The sequence below is a fragment of the Notothenia rossii genome, assembly GCF_949606895.1.
Source record: "Notothenia rossii genome assembly, chromosome: 5".
Classification (NCBI taxonomy): Eukaryota; Metazoa; Chordata; class Actinopteri; order Perciformes; family Nototheniidae; genus Notothenia; species Notothenia rossii.
In genome coordinates, this window is record NC_136903.1 from 55,620,166 (window position 1) to 55,625,758 (window position 5,593).

Sequence of the window (5,593 nt, forward strand, 5' to 3'; positions counted from 1 at the left end):
CATTGGATCCTTCGATCCTTAAAACTAGAACACTGATGGCTGGCTTACGCTACAAACTTCATCACCTTTTAACAAGAGAGTAAGTATATAAAACCTTATTTTGTATATTTTACACATCAGCAGAAACAGAGAGAGATGGCAGGACACTGTGTTTTAGAGAGAACCCCTCCCCCCTGCGTCAGCAAACGGCTTGCGCGGTAATACCATCGCCCAGATGGTCCGCTTTTAGTTTCCCAGACGGTGCTTGTCAGGACTCTTTTCACTTCTGGCGGCGGGGGGATATTTCCTTCTTCTTCCTCCACATTGAGGGGTAACGGGGAAAACTCTTCTTTGATCTCGCTTTTTGTTTGCGTTTCTTTGCTTTTTGTTGCACATATCTTGTACACCGCTGGTTCCACAGTGTTTTCTTGATGCACTACTTCTTCCGATACAATGGTTGCGTGGAGATCTCTGGAAGACACCAGAGTTAACACAGCCCAATCTGTTGAGGTCAACGTTGCTTTAACACTGTGGGGTCCATACGTTTCTCCATTCTTCAGATTGTAGAAATGCAGTTCATTCGCCATATAGTTGAATACGTATCCCCAAACATGTTCATTTTCCAGAAGCCATTTCTCTTCAAGATCTTCGACCGGAGGTGTTTGAACCCGGCACAGATACTGCATCCGTTTCTTGATTGGCGCTCCGGACGGATGGCGGTAAGTTGTCACAGGCGTCTTGCTGATTAAACCCATATCGAGGCGTCTCTTGGCCATTTTTTCTTTTTGGAAAGATGACTTGATGATTGGAAATGACTGGCTTTTTATCTGCACGGGGTTCTTTTACTTTTTATCTCACTCCACCCCTTCGGTCTTCTGACATCACATAATTGGGGTGGGCTCTTCTGTCACTTTTATGCATACTAATGTGATGGAAGCGGCATTTTGTTTTAATAGACTTGGGGGCGGGCCCACCTGTCACTTTTTATGCATACTAATGTGATTGATTTTTTTTTTATTATACACCATAAGGCGCAACAGTGGGGGCTTTTCACACCTGCGAATACACATCACCCCCCTGCTATCGACGGATCTCACACCTACTTGGGATATCACACCTACTTGAGATCTCACACCTCAAACAAAGGGGAGGCGGGACTTAGCTCATTAGCATAAGTAGGGAGAGGTGTGACCTGTCACAGCACCTGTCACTTTCTATGCATACTAATGTAATGGAAGCGGGATGAATAATACTACTAACATCAAAGAGGAACATTAAAAGCTGATGTTAGGAGATTTTAAGACCAGTACACTAAGAAACTACTTTTATTGTAAAAACAGTCAGCTGATCGAATGCACCTATTTCCACATCTACATTCCATCAGCTGATTATTTGTATTTGCCTCGCTTTATGAACTTCACATCACTTGTACCGCAGAGTTTGCAACGTCACAAATAAATGGGGCCAATCTTCAGTCAGATGTGAATGTGTAATCTAACATGTTCAGTAAGAATAATGGACAAAAGGAGTGCAAATACAAATACAATTTATTGAAATGTGAACCAAAAGTTAATCAAACATGTTTTAAATAAAACGCACATATGGACAGAAGGTGTAAACCTATTAAATGTATAAGTAAACACATTTAGTCAAATAACGTGACAGACTAGGGCTGTGCAGTTGATATCAGCTTTGCCCAGCATGGGCTCCTCCATCAGGCCTGGTCCTCCTCGCTGAGGAAAGACCCTCAGTCCTCTCCAAACAAACAGACAGGACGTCCATCACACAGAGGTTTCTCCCTGAAGTCTCTGCAGCTTTCTGGACACCACGCTGTCTCAATCCGTCCACACTGAATATGAGAGGGGGAAAATGAAAATAATAAATGCTTTAGACAATAAGAAACATAAAGTTGACTGTTGAGGTGCTCAGTTTTTTTAGATTGTCAATACTATGACTGTATAACTAATATATCAGGTTAAGAAGCACGTTCAAATAAAGATTGGTCTTTAAATACATGTTGTCCTTTGAATTGTTTGTCTAAATTCAAGGATCTAGAATTGGTACTTAGTTTTTAATGATACAGTCTGGTTCCTATGCTGTTTGGAGGAGGCCTCACAGGTAAGAGCACTAACTAGCTACCATCACATGTACCTTAGCTTGACTTAAATGTATTAAACGTATAATTAAGTGATATCAAAATATAAATAACTAATGTCATGCAAACATATTAATATTTGCTTGATTCCAGTGTTGAATTTAGCAGAATTGCATACAAACGTTAAAGTCCATGTAATGTCCAAAATAAATGTTATTCTGTGTTAACAAATCGCTTCATCACTTTCCACTGTTTCATTTGACATATCAACATCAATGATTCTTTCCATAAATACCCCCCAAATAACATGAAATGTGTGCCACTTTCCCGTGTTATTCCGCTCCGGTAGCGAAAAGCTTGCCAGCCATTAACCCAGCTGTGTGACGTCACACGTGGCAAACACCAGCCTCGTCTGGATTGTTTGTTTTGTATCCTTCCGCTATTTTCGCTCAACATATGTGTAACCGGACCTCGCTAAACTTTTTTTATCTAACAATTCATGATGGGGAAGCGATGTGTAGTTGTGAGCTGTGAATGTTTCCTGATTGCTATAAACATTGATCATGGGTGCTGGAAGATTGTGCACAAAACTCGGGTCAGAATTAAGTTACTACAGGTGTTATGCCAGCTTGAGCTAAATGTCACCAGAGTACAGTGAACTTGCCTAGTGACTGAAATATATAAGTGTATATTGAAGTGAAATAAGTAAGGCCAAAAATGAATTACGTCTGAATATCTTTATTATTTTTACCACTTTTAATTATTTGTGGGCTCGCACATATACCAAAATAGACTAATGTACACTGCAATAAAGATAACATTTTACAAGTGAAAAATTAACAAAAGAACCCTTTTTTATTTATCAAACAGTAAATTAATACAATCTTACAAATTTGTGATTTGGAAAATGTTGTTATATTTACATGTTTCTTTGGAAAAATAATATTGTAAATGATGTACTTTGTAAATTATTTACATCATGCGAAACCATTTTAACCAGTTCAGCTGCATGACTTATGTCAAATTACAGATTTGGCCATTGAAATCCCTGATAGCGGCCTCCCGGCTCAGGGTAAGTCTTCCGTATCTCGGTTACAGCACATGCAGGCAGCGGGACTCTGATTTTTGGGCCGAGTACACCCCAGCACCAACGTACAAACTGTCGATAAGCTGTATATCGATACTTCCTAATGAAAAAAAAGTATACAGATTATAAATATATTTGGAGAAAAATAAAATGTTATGTAGTACTATTATGTAGCAATGGTTACAAATTGGCTTATAACATGATATTTGTATTTTACTTGTACAAAATAAATATGAGGTTATACATGACTGCTTGACAGAATCATAGACCTCTTATATATTTCCTCACATGTGTAGTTGTTTCTTTTCCCAAGCATACATTGAACTTGCATACACAGAAAAAATAAAAGCCAAGCTGTTTTTGACTGCTTGAAAGAGTTTAATGGTATCTTTAAAAGTGTACCATATCTGTAGCGACTAAAAGTATTATATGAAAGCAAAGCTGCAATAGGCAGTTGGGTCAATCAATATTTACTTACTGGTGTAGTGGGCCATCAACTGCTCTGTGTTGTTGTTTGTATTGAAGATACGCTATTTTCAGTGTCCAAACACTGAGACAGCCTTCTCTAAAGCCTGGGTGGCTAATAATGCACCTTGGTTTCTCGTCGGTGTCTTCTATCTGGCAGAGTCCTGCACGGGTCTGATTTTCAAGACCCGCTCCCGCCCCGCACCCGTGACGTGCAGTACCGAACCCGCCCCGCTACCCGCACATATTGCCAATTAGTTCCGCAACCCGACCCGACCCGCCGGCACATGATCCGCAACCCGACCCGAACCCGCATATATATAAGCAGTGACAACGTGCAATTATTAACACACGCAGTTGCATATTTGGCTCAAAAAGCCTGGGATGTTGTTTATTTTCTCCATCTAGGATGACACCAAAAGCCTCCCAGACGTTGGATTTCGCTCTTGAGGAAGAGTTATTGAAAATGCTGTATTCTCCGCTAGAGAGCTTCACCTCAGCCATTCAGAATGTGGTGCGCTCAGCAGCAGATAGATGCACTGCAGAGGTTATGATTATGCTCGGTACCGCGGAGGAGAGGTCTGAGGATTTAAACATTAAACTAAATTATTATTGTTTAAATATATTTATTATGCAACACCCGCAACCGGACCCGCATCATCTTTGTTTTACCCAGAAGCGAACCCGGAAAAAAGCGTTTGAAAAAATACCACCCGCAAATCACCTTTTTTGCGGGTCACCCGCGGATACCCGACCCGATGCAGGACTCTGCTATCTGGTCAGTAGGTTGCAAACTGTCTATTTGTTCCATCACCTGCCAGATCTCTCTGCAGCATACACATTCATCTGCAGTGGGCATGCTTTCAAAGCATTGACATGTACACCTGAATATTGTACATAACATTAAAAAAAAAAAAAACAATATCTGCCGGACGTGTGAGGAACAGATGACAAATTAAGATCAACATTTAGTGCAGGTCAAATTAAAGAAACAGAATTTACCATTCAGTATTGCCGACTCGAGTCTCGCCGGCTGCGGAATCCGCTTCTCTTTCACAAGTTTCTGCCTCGTTGTTCGATTGCTGGGCAGGAGGCTCGTACTGATAAGGCAAGATGCCTTGAAGTGAAAGGCTAGCTGGTTCACTCTCTACTTCTGTAACTGAATCCAGATAACCCACCGAATCTGAGCTTGAATGATCGCTGTCGCTGTCTGAAGTTATCGCGTTGCTTGCCATTTGGACTGATTTGATCAAATGGCAATGTTTGCCACGTGTGACGTCACCGCTCGTTCGGGAGTGATCGGGGGCGTACTCGGCAAACTTCGGAACCAACATCGGTTTTTAACGTATATGTCATTTAATTATGACGAAACTTTAAACATTTTTATTTATTTTTATTCTGGTGATATCTGAACTACATGTTAAAAAACACCTGTGTTAGATGCATTACATGGCCTTTAAGGGATTTTAAGATTATGAAGTATTATGCTAAAAACTCAATAACTTAGATTATTATTTATAGTTTTGCTGAATAGTTTCATGTCCGCTTACCTTAGAAACCTAAAATGCCACGGCAGTGTGCAGATGGGGAGCATGTTAGCTTAGCTTGGTAGCTTCAGCTAGCTCTGGAACTTTCAGCTCGGTGGCAGCAGGTCCCGCCCCGGCTCCGCCTCTTTGCCCTTATTTGGAGCAGGCTGGAGTAGGCGGGAGTTGAACTCTGACGTCACTGTCGAGCCGTTAGTGGCCGACTCCGCCTACTAAGGGCTTCTCTGCAACTCTGCAGAATCCTATGGGTGACGTCACGGACCCTACGTCCATTTATATATACAGTCTATGGGCTAAACGCATAGGATTAACGCAATCGCAAAAAAGCTTCCATCCACACGCAATATTCACCGGATAGTGTCTGTCCACACGAGACAGCTCCGTTTAGCTCCAACCGCTGGAGAAGCTGCAGTACATATGCAG

General features: G+C 41.4%; 1 long non-coding RNA gene across 1 annotated transcript; it reads right to left on the reverse strand.

Annotated features, from left to right (window-relative positions):
- Positions 1–1,508: 1,508 nt before the first annotated feature.
- LOC307040738 lies at positions 1,509–5,287 on the reverse strand. Its single transcript, XR_013808586.1, has 2 exons — positions 5,177–5,287; positions 1,509–1,828 (listed from the first exon to the last, which is right to left on the reverse strand). It is a non-coding gene; the product is annotated as an uncharacterized lncRNA (long non-coding RNA).
- Positions 5,288–5,593: the final 306 nt, after the last annotated feature.